The sequence below is a fragment of the Melozone crissalis genome, unplaced genomic scaffold, assembly GCF_028551555.1.
Source record: "Melozone crissalis strain CALT ecotype California unplaced genomic scaffold, PUWL_Pcris_2 ptg000039l_1, whole genome shotgun sequence".
NCBI classification, from domain to species: domain Eukaryota; kingdom Metazoa; phylum Chordata; class Aves; order Passeriformes; family Passerellidae; genus Melozone; species Melozone crissalis.
The window spans coordinates 1,450,807-1,464,623 of NW_026535817.1; the positions used below are offsets into that span (position 1 = coordinate 1,450,807).

General features: G+C 44.9%; 1 protein-coding gene across 1 annotated transcript in view; it reads right to left on the minus strand.

The window, feature by feature from the left end:
- The window catches only part of ANKRD17 (ankyrin repeat domain 17), a 68,070-nt gene extending 54,485 nt beyond the window's left edge, over positions 1–13,585 (minus strand). The window contains exon 1 of the mRNA XM_054283762.1: positions 13,507–13,585. The gene's annotated coding sequence lies outside the window, so the exon portion shown is untranslated. The remainder of the gene's footprint in view (positions 1–13,506) is intronic.
- Positions 13,586–13,817: the final 232 nt, after the last annotated feature.

Consider the following 13,817-nt stretch of genomic DNA (forward strand, 5'->3'; position numbering starts at 1 on the left):
TCATACTTGAAAAATATTTACAGTATGGAATACCAAATTCTAAAAAGCCCATCCCCAGCTCTTGAGGTTTTACTGAAGATCTCATAGTGGTGTAAAGTAAAGGCTTTAACACATGCTTCTGTTCCTGAAAAATAAAGAAAAAAAAAAACACAAGCAAAAAAACTTCGAGGGAAAAAGCAAAAAATATCTAGGCCCTTATGATTAATTCCTTTTCTATTTCTATGGTGTGATTTTGGGTTTCACACACAGGTCAGGAAATACATCTTCAATTCTGCACAGGTAAACACAAACCCATTTCGTCCTCACCTTCAAGTCCAGCTCTAGGAATTATTTGAAGCAGTTGATTAGGAAAGATAAAACACATTATCTCTTCAAAAAATCTCAGCTCCTCCTTGAAAGCTAACAATCTTTATTTAGCCTTATGCTGAAGGGCATGATCCACTCAGTGCCCTCATTTGTCACCATCCACTACTAAAACTCAGCGTGTTCTCCTGATCGAGAGGAGCCCTAAAACCACGTAGCTGTCTGAGCTGTGTCCATCCATCACCTCCCTTACACTCTGTGAGCCTAAAACACACCAAACCCTCCTGTTCCCCATGGAAGGTGGCAGAGAAAACATCTGAAATGCAGCTTGAGGAGATAGATTTAAAAACAGTGAACAAAAGCCCTGTTTGCAGCCCCATGAAGCGTGTTAAGCCAAGGGGAATCCTCAGAGTGTTCTGAGGGATGGGTACAAACCAAGGCTGGTTTGCTCTGCCCTGTGCTCCCCACATAGCACTGGTAACTCTGTGGAAATGAGCAAGGGGAGAATAAAACCCTCCAGAGAATCCTGCTGCTCATGCAGAGCAGAGCTGGGCACGCCCAAGAGCTCACAGGCAGTTTTTGGGGAGATCTTCCATCCCAACCTTGCGGTAGCACGCAAGCCACCAGCAATTCTGAGCTGGCATCACGTCACCCTGAGGCACAGGCATTTCAACCATTGATCCCAGACAGATTCTGGCACCCAGAAATGTGAGCATTGAACAATTGATCAGACAATTCCCACTCTCATATCACAAAAGCACATTGTTATCTGGTTCCAGCTGATCGAGCAGTACTGGTCACCAACTGGCCCAAAGCACACAAACACACTTCTCTGTGTGTGCTTTCAGAGCACAGTGTCAAGGTTGGGCTCTTTAAACCCTGTCCCATGCAGCTGCTAACACCTTATTCAGCAAGATCACGAGGTGCTTTTATTACTAAAAAAACCAAATCATTCTGAGAAGAGAAAAAGGAGCGTTGCAGACAGGCCCTCAATACAGTACCAATTATCAGTTATACCCTTCAGCAGGCATTCCCCAGTATTTCCCTCTCCAAAAGTGGGTACACAGTCAGACAGAATCATAAAGCTCCTGAGACAATTAAGATCAAAAACCAGAGTAAGTTTCCAGCCGAAATTTTGTGACATTCTGGTTATCTGCTACAGTGCCAGGAGGAAAACATCCACCACTGTCACATGGAATACCCTGAAAACTGAAGTACCTATCACAATGAAAAATCCAAACAAGACACATACACAAGATGGCATTTCACATTAATTAGAAATACACTTGAAATCAGAAGACTCAGTTAATTCACCAAGGGAAAAAGTCCATCATTAAAACCATCAAATGACCAAGTTTGCTCTTCAAACATCAAACCATGACAAGATGCAGGAGCAGCTGTTAGTATACAAGAACAATACTCAGTGCAAGGAATATCCACACAGATTTTTCAAAGGCTGCTTCAAACTTGTGTTGGGCCCAATTCTTCCATTTTTAGAGTGCTGATAATCCCACCCACATTCATGTTGCTGGACTGAGCCCAATTCTTCATAGCTGCTTTCCCAATAAAAACAATTTTTCAAACCCTTTACAACTAAGCCAGAACTGAATGTTTCCCCCAACAGATCCAACAGATACCCCTAAGGGTACTCACTGCTCCAGATAAATGCACTAGGATTTATCCACCTTCATTAGGAACAACAGCCTATAACTTGCAGCTCTCCATCATATCAGTATAACCACCAAGACACTAAAAACATTATTCTCTACTACTTCTGTTTTTAACACAAAAACCTTGTTATACCCCAAAAGCATCACCTCTGCTTTGGGGCTGTTTGCATCAGTCACCACTTCGTGCAATTTTTAAGGTCCCTTAGTTCTATGTCACTACAAAACAAAATGAGTTTTAAACCCACTGTTTCAGGTTCTCCCTCCAGAGAGATTGATCCAACTCTAGATCCTCAGTGGTTACATAAAAACAAGTCAGCCCAAACCCAAACCTCAGGCACCACCTGAAGTCACGACTCCCATCTGTTTTTCCTATTTTCACATTGTATATTGGTTTCTTTTACTCCACTTCTTGCAGCAATCACAGCTCTGCGGTTGTCAGCCTGGCTAAATTTCCAGCATCCTTCAGGCAGGTGCTTTAGTGAATTCCAAATAAAAGAAACCTACTTTCTTCCTTTCATTTTTATTATTGTGGTGGGGATGTGCAAGGACGATGGGCCTCAACCTGATAAATACTGAAGACATACTTTTATTCTGATTTTTTTATTCCCTCAGCCTAATAGTCCCATGTCTCTCTGAGCATTTCAGACCTTGCTGCCAAAAGCTGCAGTGGAGCTTTCACACGAGTTTTACAGTCACAAGATGATCCTTGCTGCCCATTGTCATTATCACACCACCCTTGATTCAGCTCTGTTATCTCCCACAGACAAGGAAACTTTGATAACCAAGCCACATATTTTTCTTCTCTAACAAACATGTAACAACTTTTTTTAACCATCCAAGATGGTTTCCCACTCAAAAACTCATTTTCCTGCCAAGACAGATCTTGCATTTCTCTCCAGCCTATTCTTCCCTTGGCCTAGGGCACCATTCCAGACCCTTCTGACACATTCAGAGTTTGCTGTTCAGTTAGTGCTACTGCTTTGGGTCAAGGGACAAAGCTGGAAAGGATGGAATTATTTTCCTTATGCTATCCATGAGATCTAGGTTTTCCACAGCTCCAGGAAACTAGAATCTGGAAAAGGAATCTGACATAACTACCTTTGAAAGCACCACAATTGGCCTATCCTGAGGTTTTTTATGCCCATTTAAAAGATTGCATACACAGAAAAGGCTTCAGGCCTGAGTTGAGAGACTAGGATGGTTATGACCTGTCTGATGGAGTAACTTCCACAATTCCCTGCATAAAGTCCTCCTCCAATCTGCTCTCCCAGAACAGAAACACTGTGCTGGCGAAGCTGACTTGGCAGCTTGCATGAACTGTCAGGATGGGATCAGGGGATAGAAGAACTCCATGCCCAGAGAAGCCTCCTCAAAGAGGTGGAGCCCTCCTCCCACTTATAGCTGGGCTATTAGGAATTTCAGCATTCCAGCTGCATTACCATTTCATAGAGGATTTCTCATTCAAGGGTCAATAAAAAAGGTGATTAATTCCACAACTGAATTAAGAGTTAGCACCATCACGCCAGGAAGTTAACAGAAATACAAAGATTCACTACCAGACCATACAAGCTCAGCCAAAAAGCACTCAGCTCATAGCACTTTTCCCAGGAACCTGAAGACAGGGAATGTCAAAAGCAAGCTCTGCCTGGAGGCAGACTGCAGCACTGGGCAAGAGTTGTGAGCTCTTCATCCCCACTTTATCAGCAGCCTTTTATTGTCACACCATCCATCCTGAGCCAGGAGCTAGAGGCACAATATAAAAACATTTCTGAATTAAGTCCTTATTTATCTCTGCCTAAATGCATCTGACACCTGGGCAGAGTTCTACAGCCCACCAAGCAAGCAGCACTCTGGCACAGAGAGAGACAAACCCTGCTCATCAGCCAGGAGCCTTCCACCCTGGTCAGTGCTTGCATCAGCCCTGTTCTTCCTGATTCCAACTCCCTAAGGCAAATCTAAGCATGAAAAAAGGAGCAAAGAAAGTACCTTTACTAATGCACAGCACTGCCCTGAAGATGAACTGAACTACAACATCACTAAAAAACAACCATGACAAGGTAGCTCCTCTGGTTTTGCTGTGGAGGAACTGCCCAGTGCAAATCCAAATGCACCTGACAAGACCTGAAAAAGGGAGACAAAAATCACACGAGCATTTTGAAAGGGTTTTTTGGCAGAAATGCAAGATTACTGGTGGACACTCTCATGTCTTCCTATTAGAGATCTTCCTTGAAGTTATCCATAGAGTAAAGCCAGTAAGTTTTCACTGGGTAGTACAATGCTCCAAGTCCTCAGTCCAAGGACTATGAACACACTCAAGAACCCTGGTTTTGGGAAAAACACAAGTGAAATGAGGAACATGTTCAGAAAACACAACTTGGGACATGGAAGATCTTTCCTCAAACAAATGAACTTCTATTCCTTTCTCATTCCACATATGAAATACTGGTGACAGAGAAGCTGTGTGTAACCAAGCAGCATATACAGTCCAACAAGATCCATACTAACACCTCTCAAATCCTAAGGCAGGTACTAATCCAAGGTATCTCCACATGAGAACATGAAAATTTGAGTGCAAGTTCTTAAAAAGTTTTCAAGTGCATACACGTTCCCTGTCAAGATTAAGGAAATCTTAAACCAGGAAAAGCCACTATTTGGGACCAAGTCTCCTACTCCTTTTTAAGTGGCCTCATCTAGCATTTACTTCCACACATAAAAATTCTAACTAAGTGAATATTATATCAAGTATTCTCACTTGAAATTCCAATCCAGGGCCTGCAGGATCAGGATGTCCCTGTCTTCCTTTTCCTGGCTGTGAACTGGATGGTTGTTTCAACAGCTCTACATCCAGGCTGTTCATCATGAACTTGGACTGGGTTAATACCAGATTTTGAAACCTATTCCAAAAGCAGGAACCATAACAATGTGCTTGAGGTTTCTTTCTTTTACAAAACTATCAATAATCAGAGTTACTCAGTTGGCATCTTCAAATTCACAGACTAAAATGGCTGGAAAACCCACTCCATTCACTGACAGTAATATCAAGCCTGGAGTTTAACAGAACAAGCTGGATTAGGCTGAAGAGGGAAAACCAAATAAACTGAATAAAAAATGAGATACTAATGTGATCTCTGTTTTTGTTTAATATGGTTGTTCATTACCTTTCACATCCGAGGTAACCTGGAAGATTAGCACAGACTGGGGACCACAGAGCACAACTCCCAGCATTTATTACCAGGGCAGCTGGACCAGCTGCCAGACAGAAACACTTCTAGCTGAACTCTGGAGCTCAGGACCTCCTGTTCCCCACCTCCTCTTTGCTGGGCCTCCAGAAATAAAATCACACCTTCAGTTTATCTCACATTACAAGAAGATAAAACTTTTAACAGCAAACACCTGCCCTCAATTCCAGATGTGCTCACAGTAAGAGCCTGATTTTAGCCCAAGACTAACCCTAAAGTCTTGGGCTAATATCAGAATCCAAACCAAAAAAACCTTAAACACTCCTCAAACCCCTCACTGCCCTAGCAGGCAAGCTGAGGTCCCCTGTCAACCCAACACACCCCTCCCACAGAAGAACTTCTTCCCCTCCACCACATTTAAATTACACCATACACACAGAGCCTGACAGAATTATTTTATTATGACCGAGTTTAATAAATGCTGGGGAAGTTGACAAAAAGTTTTTTAAAAAGCTAAGTATGTTCTGGACAATAGTTTGTTATAAAACCAATTGCTTGAGTTATTTCTGTTAACAAGTATTCCAATGGCTTTTGGAAAGGCTGTGCGCTCTCTAACAGCCAATTCTGGATTACAATGAAAGCCACCATCGAGGCCATCTGCCTTTCTTGAGAACACTTTGGCAATTTTTTTAATGTAATTTTTTTAAAAAAATTAAGTTCTTTGAGTTCTACTGGTAACTTTATTTCAAATCTAATTCGCTCAAGCAAGTGCTTATTGGGTGTCACTTCCTGACCCACTTTATTATTAAATCAGTAAATTATTATCATTATTGTAAGATTTTTCTAGGTCTAACTGAGATGTCGGCCATACTCTGATCTAACTGAACACAGTGCTGGGCCACAACAGCTCCAAAGCACAGGAGGAATCAGTATCCATATCAGCTTTGATAACAGACAAGGCCCCTGGCACAGCTGTGCCAGCAGTGCTCAGCTCCAGAGGGCAGAGGGAAGCTCTAAAGCCAACCCATCACGCTGGGCCTTTCTCTAACCCAGGGATTTCTGCAGAACCCAGCTGTGGGGCAGGTACCAGCAGGTTTCTAAACCCACCCCAACCTAAAGACACTAGTAAATTTTCTCATCTTGAAGACACAAGTGCATTTAGGGAGTGATTTCACATAGAACTGTAACATCTCCCTCCTCATGCAAGCTCCAGAAAAGGTCTTTTCTGAAGTTCAGCACAGAAAGTTGCCCACTATATTTATCCTCGAGGAGTTCTTTGATCAAGCTGATTCTTCACAAAAATACCAGCATGCTGTTATGCCAGCTTTCACTTCTGCTAGTGACAGAGATGGACAGAAGGCATATGTTCATCCCTGGAGCAGACTGTAACATTCAAAGTGCTTTTTTCTTTAAGCCAGCTTGGTTTTTTGTGCTGTGATTATGATCACAATTGTGACTTTTTTAGTCAATCTCCAAAGTGACTCCTTTGCTGCAGTGCACTAAGTGACACAAAAGTGATGGTGATAAACCAAAAGGCTGCAATATTTTAATAAAATCCTGCTTAATTCCTCTCTTTCTCCCTATTCTTAATATGCTGCTTTTGAGAATTTGAACAAATACCAGAGACAAAAGTCAGTGCTGATTTTATCTGAAGAAGCTCTAAGTTTTTAAGCTACACACACACAAAAAAAAAGAAAAAAAATAAAAGAACCTGTGTAATTTATCTGTTTCAGTCACTTCCAAACAGAAGATCCAGAGGAAGCGTCAAGAGGACTAATTTGCCCTTGAAGACAAAAATTCTCACTGATCTGTACCACCCTTACCAATTGGAGTCCTCAGAAACAATGCAAACATTTTCCATGACAGGGATTTCAATGAATATCCCACCAAATAGGCAGTGCTCACCCTCTCACCCTCCTCCCTGCCTGAGCTCCTGCTCTTCGCTGTGTCAGCACAAGCTCCTGTGCCTGACAAACTGGATCCAGGAACTGATCAACTGGAAATGTGTTTTTTCTCTTACTGAGGTTTTTTTTTTTCAACAACATCATTTCCCAAGTGGCTGGGAGGAACACTGAATGCCTTTTTTTTTTGCCTTCCTCCAAGTCCAACTCCCCCAACTTCAGTGGGATTGACACCCACGCTGGTGCAGGGGCTGAACAGCACCAGGCACTTGAGGAAAAAAACTAAAGTCACATCATGACTTGAACATTTCAACTTCATTAAAGCATTGTTCCCCATTCTGTGGAGGAGAACAAATCACACCTGCAGAACAGCATCAAGAGGAAAATTCCACTGGCAAAGCATTTCAGGACAAGACTGAACAAAAGGCAAGAATACCTGAAGTCTGGAGATGGGAGAGCTCCAGGACAGGAAAACATGTGAGTCACCTGCCAGACACAGATGCACAGGGGAGCTCCAGCCTCTCCTCCAAGTGTTTGGCTTTTTCCTTGTGTGTGGGAAGGACTGGGAGGTACAGCTGGGAGGATAAGAGCGACCTTCCTCCTCTTATCTCTGAATCATTCCCTGCCTGAGAGGGGGGTTCAGATACTCCCCTGGGATTCTGCTGGGACTGCAGTCCCCAAAACTGCTCCTGCACAGCTGGACAGATGGACAGACACTGAAAGAACCATTCCCTGTACATCAGCACAAGGCAAAGCAAACCCTAGACCAAATATGAGGCAGCCCTGTCAGCAGCAGTTCGGATTATTGAGCGCAAAACCTCTTCAGTTTTAACCTAAAAAATAAAGAACGTAGTAGACACTTTCTGATTGTTTCAGATTAAACTCGAGGAGAATGGAAGTCAAAACCCCAAAGTGATATTCTAAATAGCAATATTTCATCATATTTCTTAATGTTCCAACATCTTTCTAGCTCTGAACAGCGGCTTATTTGGACACATTATCCACTCTTGATGATCAATGCCACATAAGAAATTGGGGTGGGGCAGGGAAAAACATAAAATCAAGGTTTACTTCAGCTCATTTCCTAAAATATACCATTATGCTCCAGGAATTGGAGGATGCAGGTAAAATACAGAAGAGGAATGACTCCTGTACATCAAACACCAGTAATTTGAATTTGTCAAAAACTGCTTTGGGTAATGCCAACAGAATCACCCTAATGACAACATGCAGCCCAAAAGAAAATACTGCAAGCACAAACAAGGATGTATTAAAGGATGTATGCTTGGCTTTGTGGCTGATTTTTAGCCTGGTGTACGACTCTTACCTCATGTGAAAACAAGGTGACACAAGAGTTAAGTAATACCTCCATGTGGCTTCAGCTCTCTGCAATCATGAGCTTAGGACAGCCTAAGGGGGATAACCCAGCTGAAAAACATCTGGAATGCTGAGATAACCTCTCCCAGTACCCACTAACACAAAGCACTGCCAGTGCAAACACAGAGGAAATGCTGCCCTTCATTGGCCAACAATGGATTTTTTTCCTCCAGAATTCCTGTGGACTCTGCACAATGCCTGGATGGAGGTCACCAGAATTCCCACACTAACACCAAGGCACACTGATACTCACTGCCAACTTCACATCAAGGAAGACCTTTTCCCTAAGTACACAGGTTAGCTCAATGAGCTTAGCCAAGGACCAGCATTGGTCCTTCCTCACCAACAGCTTTCTTACTCAACTGACCCAAAGTTATGGACAAGACAAAGCAAGTCCCACACACAAGCAGGAGCTCTACAGACACAGCACATCTTCAGCATGTCATCTCATTTGAGTCACCTACAAAGCCACACCATCAAGAAACCAAAAGCACAGCATTTCAGAAAAAAACACACCACATCTCCCCAGGCAGCCACGGATTCTGCTCAGATGGCCCAAAGACACTAACAGCAAATTTAGGCAATTTTTATTTTACACCAAGTGAGAAGGGCTTGTCCCCTTATCTTCCAAAAAAAGGCTTCTTACTTATCCTGGATCTGCAGCATTGATTTTTCAATTCCTAAACCAAATTGCAAATCAGCTATATCATAAATAAACACCAACAGTTTTGGTTTTAAAACACAGATAGAGGGAAAAAAACAAACACACATAATCCCATTTGCCTTCAACCTAGACAGATGAGGAAATTCTCTCAGCTAAACTCCTTCCAGAGAAACCATTCTCTTTACAGAACTGAATTATTGGCTTAAAATGTGAGGTGTTTGGCTCCAGCCTGCACATGGGAATTGTGTTTATAAGGACATTTCCTGAAGAAATATCTAAGGAAGTAAACAAATTCACATGGTGCCACCCATACTGAACCCCACCTTCTGCAGTGGTTACTCTCTGCTGGGGGGTTTCTTTTTCAACCCAGATATTCACTGACTACTTGAATGAAATAAAGCACATAAAAATAGAGTAATTTTTAACAATTTTAAAAAATAAAAAGCATCAGGTCTAACCAACCTGATTTTGCTGGAAGCTAGTCCAGGAACAGTAAGGAAGGGATGTTAAGCAGTTTTGACTAATGCTTCCTGGGGTCACCTACAGCAGGTTGTAGGATTCCCCTACCAATAGCCCTGGGATAAGCCCTGAGATTCCAGGGATTTTTGAGAGCCATCCTACAGTATTTCTCTCCTATTTCCTCTTTTGAATGGAAGAAACTAAGTGGTACAGGCAAAAGACAGCTGAAACAGACAGGGAAAAAATAATTACAAGATAAACACTGCAGCAGAATGTGAGACTGAAGTGGACCTCAGGATGCCACACACTCACAAGGACAGGGCCCATCAGCTGCAAGCTCAGTCACCTGTGAGGACCCAAGCACATGAGAGCAAGGGCAGTGAAGGGAACACAGCACACAGGGGTCAAGCCAGGCATGGTGGCCCTGCAGAATCCAAAGGCCTTGCTCCAGGACTCTGATGAAGACTGTCAGGCTTAAAAAAAAGGAAACAGATTGCTAAAATAAATTCTGTGCTTCAAATCAGCTCATTTGAACACTTAAGCTCTTCAAGTCTTTTCCAATTTAAATATTACAACCATGTGCCTGTGATGCTCTTGAAACCACACCAGGATGCCAAGATTTCACATTAACTTTGCCTTAAATGCACACAAATCCAAGGTGGATCTACACCTTGGATCACCACAAGGTTCATGGGCAAGATGTAACTCACAAATTCCTAAGATGGATATAAAGGGCAATTATAAATTCCATTGCCAGCAGCAAACATCCTCCAAGTTCACAGACTTGAAATAAGCTTGTAAACAATTTCTATTACACAACTAAACCTTTCAGTGTTAAATAAGAAAAGCCCTAATGCACTCTGGGCACTGAGTTTCTAAGCAGCACCTTGCTACAAGGACCTGCTCATTTTTTACACTATTTCACTATGAATGGAAGTGTTGAACAAAATTTGCACGTACAAGAACACCTGGAAGGACCACAAGCTGACCTGCCCTGCTATGGAACTCCTACTGCCATTCACGTCATACCTCAAGATTCCTCTTCCTGTATATCCAGAAAAGTTGCCATTTTTTAGCAACTGTTTTTTAGGGAAAAGGCAATTGACCTTTTACAGACAACACTGGACCCCAAGTCTTGGGGTTTTGCAGTAATTGCTGCAATTTGAAAGACCAACATTGGAGGTTGCCATGAACTCATAAGGTTGTTGGTATAAAATTCCCATTAAACTTTTCCCAAAGCTCTCCACGGTGCCTGTGTTGCTACACTGAGATCTGATGGAGTTCAGACATGGAGATGAAAACAGCTGATTTTAACTCCTGATTCCATTCCATCAGCTCAGCAACAACTGAGCTGAACAATGTCTTTCTGCTCCTGGGCTTTCTGTGACTCAGGATGCACCAGGTTTCCCTTCAGAACCCCTTGGACTTGTTGCTACAGTACTCCTGATTTTTAGAAGCAGGCTCACTAGCAGTTCAATCTAGAAGCACTTTGCTTTGGAGATTAGAGAAGTCTTAATGTATTAAGCATGGGAAGGGCAAAAAATAGCCTAAGACAAACTATCTTAAGTTTACAGAGATAATGAAGGGAACGCTTGGGAGGGAACACCAGCTTCTGCAGCATTCCCACAGTAGTTTCCATTCACAGCAAAACCAGCAACTTGCACTTCTTCCTGTTTTTCACTTGATGTGCCTTCCACACTGCCCGTGGTCAGAAGACCACAATCAAATTGAAGAGCTGGGCACAACTCAAGAATATGTGAAATAAAATGAAATTTTAAGCCCCAAACAACTAAAAAGCCCTTTGTTCCAGTGGGATTTTTTTAAAGCTTCTAAAAGCCAAAACTAACTATCAGGTTCCTTTCAGACAAGGAAACCCCTCCTTGCACAGAGATCACACAAAACAGTTTTCCTTCCCAGGAACTGCTGGGAACGATGTCCAAGTTGGATGCTCTGCTCCAGTAACCAGGCCATCCTCACATTCACATTCCTAAAAACTGTGACTTCAGCCGTGCACATTCTACAAGCTGCATCCTTTCATCCTGAAGCCACTAGGAGAAAGACTAGAACAGATTTTTGCAAGCAACCTGCATGACCAAGAACAATTATAAACGAAGCCCGTGGCATGTATTTTGTTGTGAATCCTGAATTTCATCCTCTCAGTATTATTCACTTGCTCACTTAGCCCTGCTTAATATTTAATCCCAGAGACCACCCAGCCTGGGAAAGCCCTCACCTAGGATAAGATGAAACCATTGGGGAAGCTTCCAGATGGCCAAACTCCCTTCACAAATTACCTATCTCAGTACCTATGGCACATGCCACTCTGTCAAAGAATAAAAGTGAACTATTCTGCTGCCTCACGATATTTAATGATCACTGCCATTTCCTCCTCTCTGCAGGTCCCAAATAATGGGAAATAGGTGCCTCTGAAGGCACAGAAAGCAGGCAAAGGCTCACCTCACCCACTACCTGCACTCTTCAGTTGTCTCTGCCCTTCTCTGCCACACACACAATTCCACTGGAAGCTGTCAGTGTAAGGAGCCCTTGGGAAGAACGGCTGTGGACCAAACAAAAACCTGCCCGTGGCTTCACCAGCAGGTCTGGCTTGACACAAATTCTGCTGCATGTTTCCACCACACACAGCTGATCTCAGGGTTTGTCAACCGATACATTGAAGTCACTGCAGGGCCTCCATTCCTTCACCACACAGCACCAGCAAATCCCAAAGGCCTGTGCTCAACAGAGCCTTCCAAGCACCTGTGGGACTGCTGGACAACATAGATCAGCAGCAAAGCAGTTATCCTACAAGTCTTATGCCATAAAAACTTCTACCTAGACAATGATATTGACTTTGCTGAAAATCAACACCACAGAAAGGAGAGTACAAACTCTGAGACACGCTCACTGCGTGCATTTTATCTCAAACAGCTGGATAAAATGCTTCTTGTATCAACTTCAGCAGGAATGAAATGCAGAGTGCTGCTTAACTGTGGAAAAAGCTATCACCATCCCGGCCCAGCCCTTCCTCGAACCTATCAGACCCTTCCTTCCTGCCCAGTTTCTAACAGAACTGTAGATATATCGCTCAAAAGCCAAACCGCTTAGAGACCAAGTTCAAAGAAAAGCTAAAAACTTCAAGAGAACTTTTCTGCTTAAAAAAAAAACAAAGCAGAAGTGAATGCTCAGCTGGGGAGGTTACAGAATTAACACCATTCAACAAAGCAACCCTGTGTGGCTACATATGCAAATAAGGGGCTCCGAGCCTTACAGGCCTTTTCCAACCATACCTACCTGAAAATCCTAACACCAGACAAAACCGACTATTAATGCTTCCTGTTTCTGCATTGCATCGAATCAGGGCGGCTTTCAGGTTCGGTGAAAACGCCACTCAACAGTTCAACACCGTGGGCTCTCTGGCAGCCCTCGCCTGGCTGCACCTTCAGCTGCACCTTCACCCGCTTTACCTGCGCTCGCTCTCCCAGAGGATCCATTCCCACCGCTGGGCGCGCCAGCACCTTCCCAGCCCCGCGGGCAGCGCTCGGGCCTGCCCCCGGAGCCCCATGCTGGCGCTGCCAGCCAGCAGCATTGCCACCGCTCGGCTCTCGCTCTGCCGGCTCCCGTGACCGCCGCGATACAGCACATGGCACACAGCACCTGCGGCGGCCCCTGCGCCTTTCCCTTCGGGATAAACCACACCAGGGACGAAGGCGGCCGCTGGCTGCGGCTCGCAGGGAGCCCCCGAGCCGTGGGGAAAGCCGGGGGCCGCTGGCCCCGCATCCCGGCGAGCAGGGGGCCCGAGGCCGCTCTCCGCGGCGGGAGCGACCGGAGGCCGGGATCGGCCGTGCCCCGCCACGAGGTCTGCCGCAGGGCCGAGGGCGGGGGGAGCCGGGAGCCAGCTGGAATTATGAAACCGGATCAGCGGGGAAACCCCCGGGGCCTCCCCCGCGCCGTACCTCGGAGACCTCCTCTTCCTCCTCCTCCTCCTCCTCGTCTTCCTCCTCCTCCTCCTCCTCTTCCTCGTCGTCGCTGCCGTTGTTGCTGCTCTCGCTGCCGCCGCCGCCGCTCTCGCTGCTGCTGGCCGGCCGGGCCGCCCGCCCGCCGCGCTTCGCCTTGCCCGGCACCGCCTTCTTCTTCAGCAGGAGGTCGCACACCCGCACCAGCCCGGCCGCCCCGGGCCCGCACGGCGACGGGGGCGCGGCGGGGCCGCTCGGCCCCTCCGGGGGACCGGGCCCCGCTGTGGCGCTGCCGGCCTCGCCGCCGCCGC